We start from the raw sequence: 12,449 nt of genomic DNA, 5'->3' as shown, positions 1-12,449 counted from the left end.
ATGTAGATTATTTCCTTTTATCTGAAGGGGAAGCTGAGACAAAGAGTAGGTAAAAACACTGCCCAGAGTTCCAGAATTTGAGACAGGGCTGGAAATCAAACTGAATAGGCCGCGTGTGGAGATCTCAGCTTGAAACTATGTTCTTATGAACAAAGAGTTTGGTGGAATCATTGTCCTTAACAGCTGGGAACTAGGAATTACATGATTGGGAGGTGGAGGGGCAATTTAACACAAATTGTACCTTAGCAGAGTTCATCTGGACTTCTTTATTCTTGACATTTAAAGATCTTTCACAATTGACTGCGAATCAGGCCAATCCTCCCCCTTCCTTTTATTATGAGTGAACCTAGAGGCAGGACCTTGAGCCTCAAAGCTGCAACTTTCCTTCAGGCTTTATGTTCTCAAAAGAAAAAAATGGCACTTGCTGTGTGGGAACCTTCTCTTCCCATGCCAAGAATACAGAGCAGCCTCTTGATCATGAGAAGAGATGTATAAAGACCTCTAAAATCCCCCAGATTTTTAACTTTTAAATGAAGGACTGTCAATACATTTAACAGTCCTTTACATTTAAACAAGATCTAAAGTCAAACGCAAAGCACCTATAGTAAAAACAAACTCTAGAAGGAAAGAAAGAGGCCCACTTGGGAAATTTATAACAGCACTGGTCTCTGAGGAAGTCTTCATTAGTTCAGGGAAGAATCACAGCCATGCCTTATAAGAGGGCAGAAAAATTGTCCCTTTGGACTTGGAGGTCCGGGCAGTAGAAGTTCCTGGGGCCCTAGGGACAGAAAGCATGGCTGAGATGTCATAACTCTCATTTCTGTATCTCTGTCCTGGCTTTGTTGCTGTTGTCACTGATGTTATTGCTATTGGTGGAGAGGTTCAGGTTTCAAACATCTCTTCAGAGGCCTCCAATCAGCCCGCAGAGCCCAGCTTTTGGTCTTTCCCGTTCACTCTTGGCTGACTCCGACCATTATCCTTTCAAAGGCATAGACAGTGGAACAACCCAAGGCCACTCCTCTGATTTCAACAATCGCTTTTTAAAACGGTCTGTGTGACTCCAATACTATGCTCTCCTCTCCCCCCATGTCCAGCTACATAGTGGACCCTGCTACTTGGCTGTCCCACTGTCTGCAAACTCCACATCAATGAAATCAAAGTCATCAGTGTTTCCCACAAAACTCCCATTTTTTCCTGTTTCTTTGTTACCATCACCCCTCAGGCTCTGTGCTGTATGATTTTATGTGAGGTCGGGTCCAGGTTAGGGGAAAGCTGTGGTGCGTTAGACCTTAATGAATAACATCAGAAATCCTTCAAAAACAATGCAGGAATCAATGGGTAGGACTGAAAATCCTGAGCTCCCAGACGACTTCAAGCCTGCACCCATTCTGCCTGCGCGCGCTCCTCCACCCACCCCTGCCGCTCGGAGGCTGGGGCTGCCGCTCTGCACATCTCCGGTGGCTCTCTCTGCAGGGGAACCAGCAGCTGACGGGGGGCGCTAAGCCAGGGCACCGTCCGCACTAACAGATGGCAGGCCTTGCACAGCCGAAAGTCACTGCTCACGGGCCCTTCTGTGACTACGCAGTCCACGACCTGACTCTCTTTGGACAACAGAAGCTGAGGGCCCGGATGAGAGGGAGACTTGACCAAGACAGAACTGAAACCAGAACTCAGGAGCCTGGGTCACAGCTGACGGAGCCTTCTATTTTAACATGGTATTTGTATCGCTTCTCGGCCTTTTGGCTAAGATCAAGTGTAGTATCTGTTCTTATCAGTTTAACATGGTGTTTGTAGAGGTTTGTATTTCTTTGGGAACAAAGATGCTATGTGAACAACAGCTGCTAGACTATGACAAGAAAGTAAGAGACTCCCTGGTTCACCCACGACTGCAAATCTTACACAAAAGAAGGTGAACCAATTTTATTGCTTAAATACCAAATCTGTGAACACCAAATGAGATCCCAGCATCCGGGAATTTTTTTTAAAGTTTTTTTTTTTTATTCATTTGACAGAGAGAGCACACAAGCAGGGAGAGCGTCAGGCAGAAGGAGAAGCAGGCTCCCCGCAGACCAGGGAGCCCAATTAGGGACTCGATCCCAGGACCCTGGGATCATGACCTGAGCTGAAGGCAGACGCTTAACGACTGAGCTACCCAGGCGCCCCTAAAAATTTATTTATTTGAGAGAGAGAGAGAGAGAGAGACGGGGGTGGGGACAGAGGGAGAGGGAGAGAGAGAATCCAAGCAGACTCCATGTCCAGTATGCAGCCCAATGCAGGGTTCAGTCTCATGACCCCAAGATCATGACCTGAGTTGAAATCAAGAGTCGAGGGGCGCCTGGGTGGTTCAGTTGGTTAAGTGTCTGCCTTCGGCTCAGGTCATGATCCCAGGGTCCTGGGATCGAGCCCCATGTCGGGTTCCCTGCTGAGCGGGAGGCCTGCTTCTCCCTCTCCCACCACCTCGTGCTCTATCTCTCTCTCTCAAATAAATAAATAAATAAATAAATAAATAAATAAATAAATTCTAAAAAAGAAAAGAAATCAAGAGTTGGACACTTAACCAACTGAGCCACCCTGGTGCCTCATTATTCTCCTTTCTATGTCTATGAATTTGACTATTCCAGGCACCTCATACAAGTGGAATCATACATTTGTCTTTTTGTGTCTGGTTTATTTCACCTAGCATAATGTCTTCAAGGTTCACCCACGTAGCATGTGTCAGAATTTCATCTTTTAAGGCTGAAAAATATTCTACAAGATGTATAATACCACATTTTGTATGCCCATTCATCTGTGGATGAGCATTTTGGCCAGTGTGAATAATGCTTCTATGAACACTGGTATTAATCAAGATTTTTAAAAATGTGTAAGTATAGCATCATGACTTATAACTATGTGTAGACATGGCTGAAAGATAAATAGGTGTTCCCTATGTCCTCATTTCACACCAAAGATTTGACATCACTTTCATATCCTCTACCCAAATTAAATAGTCACTCTCCGTAAAGATTAGTAGAGACTTTAACAGGACGAAAGAAGAAAAAAAAAGGAGAAGGAGAAGAGGGAGAAAGAAGAATTTCTTGACATTTGCCTAAAATCATGGGAAATTTGGAGGTGCAATGCTTGAAATGCTGACTGTGATATCTGAGTCACAGAGCCACAGCCCCTAGGGTTCCATCCTGACCCCATACGCCCCAGGAGGCTTAAACACCATGAACAGGACTACTTACTGGAGGCCAGAGGCTTCTAATACGTTGAATCTATTCTAACAGAATTGACTATTGATTATTAGCCTTTAGAAAGACTTGGAGTGGCTTAGGGGGTCCTGTTTTACCTACATCTTATTACATTTAAGCCCTTTGATCTAAGTTATTATGGGTTGGAAGGAGAGGAAGAAAGATACACTGCTGTTCCTCCCCAACTCTACCTCCTTCTCTTTTATTTACCCAGAGTCAGCCGGACTGACTGTCATAATTCTACCTAGAAGCTCTAAAAGGCTATTTAAGGATAAATAATATAGTACTCTTGGGCGCACTTTGGCAGCACATAGACCAAAATACAGGGCTGTTTTGAAGGGCCCATTTCTGCGCTTAAAGCTGTCAAAGATTTCAGAAAACTCAGCTGAGGCCTGAATGGTTTGTCCCATTGTGCTATAATACACAGACCTGGATGATTATGCTAGTAACCACGCCAAAAACAATATAAAGTTCACACATTTAACCTCTGCTCAGGAGAAGCTTTTATTTTTATTATTTTAATTAATTTATTTATTTTTAATTTTAAAATGACTTCAGCCTTCTAAAGTCACTGCAAGTATGGTATGAAGAGCTTTTGTTTTCCTGGACCTCTGGAGGAAAGTTGCTGGCATGGTGCTCTCCGCCCTGCCCCCCCGCCCCCCCAGGGGACAGCGGCCGCTCGAGGATCAGCTCTTGAACACAAAGACGTGTGTGGGAGAGCTCCGAAGTAGGTGGAAGAAGCCCTGACGGCAGCTGAAGAGCCAGTGAGGGTATAATTGTCACTGTGGCCTGGTTTTACCTCCGGCCTGTGGGAATATGACTGACATCTGCAAATGATTTCCAACTGAAGTCCTCTCCAATTCCGCTTCCTCTCAAACTCTGCATCAACCTTAGAGCCGTTAACTTGCCAGCGCAGAAACTTCCAGCAGTTCCCTTTTGTTAAAATCTCCCCAGAGGAAGCTGCAATGGTTGCTGGCATTTAAAGCTCTGCACGACAGGGCTCCAAACGACTCTGGCTCCGTGAATCGAAGGCCGTGTTGGTAGTGCTGGGAGTTCGTGCTCACACTCGAGCCCGGGTGCCCACTGCTCAAACCTCGTTCTCCCACTAACCTGCTGTGTGGCCTTGGGCAGGAACTACGTCTCTAGGTGTCTCAGTTTCCCCATCTGTAAGTGGGGGGGATATTCGGACCTACCTCACGAAGCTTCTGTTAGGATTAAACGAGGCAGGATATGGAAAGCACTGAGAATCTGCAAGCACTCACATAAGCGTTACCCTACTTCAAGCAGCCTGTAAGACACACCGCTCCATTCCCCAAATAGCCTCTCTGGGCTCTTCCTGTCCATGGACTGCCCAGTGCCAACCTCTCAGTTCAGGCCCTACTCATCCTTCAAAGTCCAGCTCAAATCTTATTGCCCCCACACAGCTCCTCCTGCTTCCTGGAAGAAACGAGTCTTTTCTTCCTCTGAAAGGAGGAAGAACGCTTTCTTCCTCTCCAGTTAGTAGTCCTGTTCATGGTGTTTAAACCTCCTGGGGCATATGGGGTCAGGATGGAACCCAAGGGGCTGTGGCTCTGTGACTCAGATATCACAGTCAGCATTTCAAGCATTGCACCTCCAAATTTCCCATAATTTTAGGCAAATGTCAAGAAATTCTTCTTTCTCCCTCTTCTCCTTCTCCTCGTTTTTCTTCTTTCGTCCTGTTAAAGTCTCTACTAATCTTTACAGAGAGTGACTATTTAATTTGGGTAGAGGATATGAAAGTGATGTCCTGCTTACGGGCACAGCCGCAGCCGTGGTCCCTACATCCTTGAGCACCGGCCACATCAAAGTCCAGGAGAGAAAGACGAACTGGCCAGGTGGGTCCCACGCTCATGCCTATTTCTCTTGCTGTCTTAGGGTATGGCTACTCTAATCATGCCTTAAATGAGAGAGAAGATAAAAGTGCTGCGCATACTGTAAAGTGCCACACAGACGTGATTCCAACAATAATGGCGTCCTCTTATCTCCACCACAGTCCGAGGAGCTGCATGAGGGCAGAGATCACGTCTGTTACCTTTGTTTCTCCCATAGAGCTTCGTACCATAAAATGTGTAAGTTTTTTCAGTGGAAGAGTAAATGATTAATCCTGTAGAAGAGTCCATGTCCTAGACGGGTAGGTCACTGAGGGAATGGAAAGCTTGAGGCAAACATGCTGATGGGAGGAGGAGGAAGATTTTCAGACCATGGGCATTTTTCAGGTATGGTAGGCCTATGCATTGTGGTGGGCCTATGCCAATGGGTGGGCGAGTGAGAAGGACATGCAGCATCTGAAAAGGCTTCTTCTGGGCCTCCTTTTCGATTCAGATCAGGGAAGTGCTCCAGACTCTGCTTCCCACCTTCTGTGTCAAACCCTCTCTCTCTCACCTAGCTTTCCTGGTTTCACGCTCTGTCAGATGCAAGCAACGGAAACTAACTCTGTCCTACTCGGCCAAAAGAAAATTTACTGGAAGAAGAGTGGGGGCTTGAAGAACCAAGGAAGCTAGAGTCCAAGCCTGAAAAAGACAGGAGTAGAACTGCAGAGGTGCAGGCACGGGGAGGCCCAGCAGCCGCCGCCCCGCGGGAAGAGCCTGCTTACGGGCACAGCCGCAGCCGGGGTCCCTACATCCCTGAGCACCGGCCACGTCAAAGTCCAGGACAGAAAGACCAACTGGCCAGGTGGGTCCCATGCTCATGCCAGGCTGCACTTAGGGGAAAGTGCAGGATCGGGCCCTTTGGCTTCTGTCCTAGGAAGCAGGCACGATGTCTTATGAGAGGCACACACAGAGAGGCAAACTTGATGACATGGAAACTAAAACTGGGGGAAAAAAATTATTGGGAAAGGAAACTGGATGTTGACAGCTAATTACAAAAAACAGCCACCGCACCATGCTTCTGATGCTGTGTCTTGATTCTCCTTTCCAACTTAGCCCACCCGGATGGACAACGCCTCTGAAGAGCACTCTGGTGTTTTGACTCTGCTTCTCTCGCAAGAGGGCTGACGTTCTTTCTCGGTGGCATGCGCTGCGGCCTGAGAGCCGGGGATGCTGTTCCCCAGGCTACTGGGATGCCCAAGCCCCGGGCCTCCAGACTCTCAGGTACGGCAGATAAGCTATGTCTTTACTGTTGAAGATACTAGTTGTGTTTTTTGTTACAGCTGAAATCATCCTACAGGATGATGCAGCCTTCTAGCCATGACTCGACACACGAGGCACATTCTAAGATCACTGCCAACATTTAACCTCGGGGCGTGAGCCTACACGGAAATTCTCCACACCCATCAAAGGAGAAACTTTCTGCAGCTGCACCATTCACACGTCTCAGGCCAGTCCCCCTACTCCTTATCCTTTGTCTTCTTTGGACAAGCATCATGTAATTTGGGACCACAGATATTGGGTAATTACCATAGCAATGATTAGGGATTCACTTCAGGAATAAGGAAATATAATTACAGTCCCATTGCAGCTTGTTGCCATGACAACAGGGGCAATTGCAATTGATCAGCAGTTTTCTTCTAAACAGATCCGTGAGTCTCATTCAAATGAAATGCTAAAGAGCAATTAAGGATCCTCATCAGACAAACCAGAGTTGCTGGAAGAGACTGGAGTCAGATTCTATTTTGTGTGGCATCTTGAAGGCGCGTGCCAGACTTTGGTATCCTGTGAAAATACATGGTGCCCCACAGGCAATGGAGTACCAATCACCTCGTAATTACAACAGAAACAGGATAGGAAGAGGAGGGAATCTTGGAATCTTAAAACACACGCTCTTAGAACTGGAAGTCAAAGGGTCATTTACTCCGGCCTCTGAGCTCAATCCTGTGTCTCCATCGCATAGGACGAGCAATCGTCTAACCTGCCCGTAAAGTTCTGTGAGGTTTGCATGCGGTCTGTTTCCACAACTCAGTTGCTCCTCCTGAAGAAAGACCGTTTCAGAAACCTCTCTAGTCACCATTTCTGAATCAATTTAGTCTTGGTCTATGCTCTGGAAATAGAAAACTAGCACCAACACCCTCTTTATCTCAGTAGTAATACTACCCTGCATTTGTAAAGTGCTATTTTATAGCAGAGAGTGGGAATATCACATGTGGGTTTTTTGGTCCTCATAATAAGCCGGGGAGAGAGCATGTCCACTTCACAGATGAAGGGGCTGGCTTGGTCAAGATCACACAGCTCAGGAGTGAAAGAAACCGTGTGCACAAGAGACCCTGACTCCCGCTCTGTTGCTCTCCCACACGCTGTGTCACCAAGAACTGCAGATCCATCACCCTCCATCCCCTCTATACTTACTCCGCCCAGCCCCATTCGTTCTCTGGCTTAGTGCCTAAATTTCATGCATTGAACGGTCTTGTGCCTCTTTTCTAGTCCCTGTTCAATCAGCACATCCCAGGTTCCTAAGGGTAGAGCATAACTGCTCAAGTCACTAAGTCTTTTCTGACTTCACCTTCTGAAAAGCAGCAAGGCCGAGGGATCTAAGGTACCACACGGGTACCAGGGAGCCCAAGCTCCACGGCAATCCCACCGATGGCATGTTGTCTTACTACACCATGTCAGTGGCTCAGGGGGACAGTGAGCCTCTTTACCGTGGTGGGAAACTAAAGGATGACCTACATGAACACTGAACATACAGTGGGGAGAGTCAGCATGGCAAAAAAGAGCAGTATTTGTACATTCAGTATATGAATGATCTGAACGCCTGCTGTGTGCTAGGCACAGTTCTAGAGGTTGGAAATACAATGAATACCCATGCAGGCCTACCCTTATGGAAAGGTAAACTGTGAGAACAATGGCAGGGAGGCCTGATCTAGGCTGAGGGGGGCAGAGTAAGCTTATTCCCTGAGGAAGGCACATTTGTGAAGAAAAATGAAGGATAAAGAGTAATGAGTTGGGTGAAGCGAGTGGAGATGGGGCATGGGGTTGTTCCAGAAAAAAGGCCAGCCACGTGCAAAATCAGCTGACTTGGATTCTAGTCACACCTCTAACACTAACAGCACCGCACTGTGATCTCTTCAAGTCTCAGTGTCCCCATCTATAAAGTGAAAGGATTGGATCAGGACTAAAAACTACCTTAGACTTTTAACATTGGTGTGTGTGTGTGTGTGTGTGTGTGTGTGACTACTAAATAAGGATATAAGTATAAAGTAGGATTTATATTTCCTTTTGTGTGTATGTGTGTGCAGAGGGGCTGCATGGGGTCAATCACAGGCAATTTTTTCTTCTTTTTACAGTCCAGATGTCTTTTTTTTTTTTTTTTTTTTAAAGCATCTATCCTGCCATGAATTCAAAGGAATGGATTCTAGCAGCTCAGGCCCCTTTCCACTGGTTCTAAAAAAGTGTGCTTTTCTGGGTGGAGCAGGCTGGCACTTGAACCCAAGGACCTTTCTCTTTTGCTTCCTTCTTTTTCTGATCACTTCCCTTCACACGTTTCAGGAAGCTATCTTGGCTATTAGAGGGCTTAATATGCTCAATACATAACATGAATTCTCTGGGCAAGCATCTTGTCCAACAGGACCTACAGCATTCTGGGTAACGTTGCAGACACTAACAGTCTTGTCACGGTGACATGTGTGGGGCAGTCCTTTTTGATGGAGCCCATTCCCTTGATGTCTATACTATCACCTTTCTTGTAGATCCACACGTGTGTGGCCAAAGGAACAACTCTACATGTCCTAAAAGGCACAGGCAACCATTTCCAATAGGCAGTCTCAAACATGACCCGCAGCTCCTCCCCAGGTCCTCTGTCCCTTCAAGCCAAATGCGTCGCTCGGTCCCGGGCACTCAACACCCTCAAGCAAATGGGCGCTGCTGCCTCTCCTTCCAACCAGCCTGCTCTAGTCTGCAGTGATGTCCTAACTTCAAAATTAACCTTTTCTGTTCTCCCCCACATTTCTACCTCCTATTTTGGGAATTTAGGAGAGGAGAATAAGCCCTGAATCTCCCCTGCCAATATGAACTTATCCCCTCAGCCAGATACGACCTCATCAATGCCACATTCATTACTTTAAAACAAAATCTTTATTGAGATATAATTCACATGTCATAAAATCCATCCTTTCAAAGGGTACATTTCAATGATTTTCAGTATATTCAAGGAATTGGGCAACTATCAGCACCACCACCTAAGTTTAGTTTTTAATCATCCCCCAAAGAAACTCCATACCCATTAACAGTCACCCCCCCAACCCACCCCATGCCTGGCAACCACTAATCTTTCTGTCTCCATGAACTTGCCTGTTTGAGTCATTCATATAAATGGAATCATACATTAGGTGGTATTTTCTAACTTCCTTCTTTCACTTAGCATAATGTTTTCAAAGTTTATCCATATCATGCCATGTATCAGTATTTCATTCTTTTTTATTCCCAAATAATATTCCATTGTATAGCTATACAACCCATTGTATTTATCCATTCATCTTTTTTTTTAAGTCGGCATGCATACCAACGTGGGACTGGAACTCAAGACCCCAAGAGCAAAAGTCACATGCTCTGCTGCCTGAGCCAGCCAGGCACCCCTATCCATTCATCTTTTGATGGACTTTTGGATTGTTTCAACTCTTTGGCTATCATGAATAATGCTGCTATGAACATTTGTGTACAAGTTTTTGTGGGGACATGTGTTTTCATTTCTCTTGGGTATATATCTAGGATTGGAATTGCTGGGTCATATGGTTACTCCATGTTTAACATTTTGAGGAACTGTCAAACAATGGCTGTACCATTTTACATTACCATCAACAATGTATAAGGGTTCCAATTTCTCTACATTCTCACCAACACATGTTACTGCCTGTCTTTTTTTTTAAATTATTAATTATAGCCTTCCTAATGGCCATCAAGTGATATCTCATTGTGGTTTTGATTTGCATTTCCTGGATAACTAATGATGTTGAACAAGTATTTTTTCATATGTTAATGGATCTTTTAATATCTTCTTTGGAGACATGTGTATTCAAATGGTTTATCTATTTAAAATTGTTTTGGTCATCTTATTACTGAGTTATAATAGTTCTTTACCTATTCTGAATATGTCTCTTATCAGATGTATGATTTGCAGATGTTTTCTTCCATTCTGTGGATTGTCTTTTCATTTTTTTTTTTTTAAGATTTTATTTATTTATTTGACAGAGACAGAGAGAGCACAAGCAGGGGAAAGTGGCAGGCAGAGGGAAGGGGAGAAGCAGGCTTCCCGCTGAGCAGGGAGCCCAATGTGGGACTCAGTCTCAGGACCCGGGGACCATGACCTGAGCCAAAGGCAGACGCTTAACCAACTGAGCCCAGGTGCCTGTCTTTTCATTTTCTTGATGGTATTGTTTGCAGCACAAAAGTTAGTTTTGATGAAGTCCAATTTACCAATTTTTTCTTTTGTCGCCTGTGCTTTTGGTACCTAAGAAATCACTACCTTAATCATGAAGATTGACTCCTTTGTTTTTGTTTAAGAATTTTAGTTTTAGCTTTTACATTTAGGTCTGTAATCGATTTTGAATTCACTTTTGTGAATGGTGTAAGAAAGGAGTCCAACTTCATTCTGTGGCAGGTGGCTATTCAACTGTCCCAGCACCATTTGTTGAAAAAGACTCTTCTTTACCCATTGAATCGCTTGGCACATGTGGTAACAATCAGTTGACCACAAATGTGAGTGTTTACATTTGTACTCTCATTTAAATTCCATTGATCTATATACCCTTATGCCAGTCCCACATGATATAGGCTACTGTAGCTTTGTAGTAAGTTTTAAACTTGAGAAGTGTGAGACCTCCAAGATAGTTTTGGTTATTTGGGGTACCTTGCATTTCCATATGAATTTTAGAACCTGCTAGCCAATTTTTGTAAAAACGTCAGTTGTGACTTTGATAAAAATTGCACTGAATCTGTAGATCAATTTGAGGGAACTGCCATCTGAACAATATTGTTTTCCAATCCATGAATGGGGATGTCTTTCCATCTATTTAGATCTTTTTAAATTCTTTCAATGGTATTTTGTTGTTTTCAGTGTACAAATCTTGTGTTTCTTTTATTTTTTTACTTTTATTTTTTTTAAGTTTATTTATTTTCTTTTTAGTAATCTCTACACCCAACATGGGGCTCAAACTAACAACCCTGAAATCAAGAATTGCATGCTCTTCTGACTGAGCCAGCCAGGCACCCCTTGTGTTTCTTTTATTAAATTTACTACTAAGTATTTTATTCCTTTTGATGCTACTGTAAATGGACTTGTTTTCCTACGTTCATTTTCAGATTGTTCATTTCTAGTGTACTGAAATACAACTGAAACACAAAAAACCTCCAATCTTGTATTCTGCAACCTTGTTCAACCTTGTTTATTAGCCTAGTAAGTTTCTTGTAGATTCCTTAGGATTTTCTATATATAAGATCAGGGCATCTGTGAATAGTTTTACTTCTTCTTCTTCTTCTTCTTTTTGTTTTTTAAGATTTTCTTTATTTATTTTGAGAGAGAGTGCGAATGGGGGAAGGGGCAGAGGAAGAGAGAGAATCTCAAGCAGACTCCACACTGAGCACAGAGCCTAATGCGGGACTTGATCCCACGACCCTGGGATCATGACCTGAGCTGAAGGCATATGCTTAACCAACTGAACCCCCCAGGTGTCCCCACTACTGGTATTTATCTGAAGAAAACAAAAACACTAATTTGAAAAGATAATGCACCCTTTGTTCACTGCAGCATTATTTACACTAGCCAAGATATAGAAACAACCTAAATGTCCATCAATGGATGAATGAATAAAGATGTTTCTCTCTCTCTCTCTCTCTCTCACACACACACACACATGAATACAATTCAGCCATAAAAAAGAATGAAATCTTGCCATTTGTGATAATGGACAGACCTTGAAGGTATTATGCTAAGTCAGAAAGAGAAAGACAAATACCATATGATCTCACTTATATGTGGCATCTAAAACTTAAAAGAAATGAACATGCAAAACAAAACTAATAAATACAGAAACAGACTGATGGTTGCCAGAGGGGAGGGGTTGAAGGGTGGGTGAAATGGGTGAAGGGGCAAAAATTTCCAGTTATAAAATAAGTCATGGGGATGTAATATACAGCATGGTGACTACAGTTAATAATACTATTATTTGTATTGTACTGTATATATTGTTCTATGTATTGTATATATTATTTGTATTATATATTTGAAAGATGTTAAGAGGATAAATCTTAAAAGTTGTGAACACAA

General features: G+C 43.8%; 1 protein-coding gene and 1 pseudogene across 6 annotated transcripts in view; one reads left to right on the top strand and one right to left on the bottom strand.

Moving 5' to 3' along the window:
• CRACD (capping protein inhibiting regulator of actin dynamics) overlaps positions 1 to 12,449 on the bottom strand; it is a 255,057-nt gene that overhangs the window by 34,013 nt on the left and 208,595 nt on the right. The gene's annotated exons all lie outside the window — the stretch shown is intronic.
• On the top strand, positions 1,724 to 1,873 carry LOC118553679 (U2 spliceosomal RNA; annotated as a pseudogene).

Source organism: Halichoerus grypus, chromosome 3 (genome assembly GCF_964656455.1).
Source record: "Halichoerus grypus chromosome 3, mHalGry1.hap1.1, whole genome shotgun sequence".
NCBI lineage: Eukaryota > Metazoa > Chordata > Mammalia > Carnivora > Phocidae > Halichoerus > Halichoerus grypus.
The sequence above is the reverse complement of the archived record's forward strand: the minus strand, read 5'-3'. Positions and strand labels throughout refer to the sequence as shown.